This window comes from Echinops telfairi, unplaced genomic scaffold (genome assembly GCF_000313985.2).
Source record: "Echinops telfairi isolate 266 unplaced genomic scaffold, ASM31398v2 ScPeMD7_2;HRSCAF=8, whole genome shotgun sequence".
Taxonomy (NCBI): domain Eukaryota; kingdom Metazoa; phylum Chordata; class Mammalia; order Afrosoricida; family Tenrecidae; genus Echinops; species Echinops telfairi.
In genome coordinates this window covers 78,466,795-78,468,074 of record NW_022103898.1, presented here as the reverse complement: position 1 = coordinate 78,468,074, position 1,280 = coordinate 78,466,795, and positions in this window count along the sequence as shown.

The window sequence follows — 1,280 nt, the reverse complement described above, 5'->3', positions numbered from 1 at the left end:
CTCTCAAACTTGGTCTTGGAGTTGTCTGCTTGTGGGTCTGTGTTACCCTCTTAGCAACACGGGGAGCCTGCTTGGAATAAGAAGCCCCAAGGGACAGCGGTTAGCAGCCACAGTCAAGGGACTTACTGAAGTCAACCACCTGTAATACAATAGGCAGGAGCAGGCACAAAAGCTGTGGCAGCTGTTTTCAGGGATTGCAAGCCTTATGGTTCTATGGCTCAAGGGACACAACTGAGTCAGCAGTCACTTGGAGTGCCACACATTGCATGCTGGTCTTGCCTTGTGGTACCATCTTAAACTAGTCTCTCCCCATTAATGGATAAGCAATGAGATTTTGCCTCATCAGATTTATGTACGTTCCTGTGTATGTGAGAACAACTTCAAAAAGATGTGGAAAGATTCATTTTATCTTTCAATTCCATCTGACCCTGAATATTTGGGAAACCTCTCATTTGTGTACATGTGTATGTATGTATTTATAATATATATAATGGTGCTGTAGATTTTTTATTCATTTTCTTAATGGCATCATATTTAAAATAGGCTTTTCATTGTCATGAAATACACTGTGTCAATATTTTCATTTTTGGCTAATGCAATTTTGTCCCAAATAATTTATTTTCATTTTAAGAGCATGAAAGTATTCTCACAGATATTTCTAGAAATGCTATTATTTTAATCTTCACCTCTGGTAGTTACATAATATTGTCAGTCAGTTTGAGACTTAACAGTGAATGGGTGTTTAGCCTGTCAATCAGGTCACAGCTTTATGATTTCATTTGGAGGCACTAGGAGATAAATAGCTAGCTGGAAGCGGGACACTCATTCACTCCCTGTGAGACATTCCTGCAGACAAGACACACGGAGACAGGCTGATGGCAGCCAGAGGCTTGGAGCTGGAGGAGCCACATGGAGACCCACGCCAGCACTGACATACTTCCACCACCACTGGATCCACAAGTCTTTGTACCCATTGGGCTGTGATGTTCCTACATTCAGCATCATTGCATGTGTTTCGTAAGTCTAAAAAGGAATATATGGACTAGTATCGACTATGGAGTAATATCAGACGTATGGACTTGATTAGGACTGGGTTGGGATGTTTTCTCAATATACAATTGTTCTTTTATATAAAGCTCTTTCCTATAAAAAATAAAAATAACACAAAGGAGAAGTAGAAACATGTTTCCCCATAGACTTTTCCAGCAAAAAAGGTGAAGGGCAGATATGACTCAACTCTTCATCAGTGGACGAGAGTAGAGATAGTGAAGAAGCTGGGT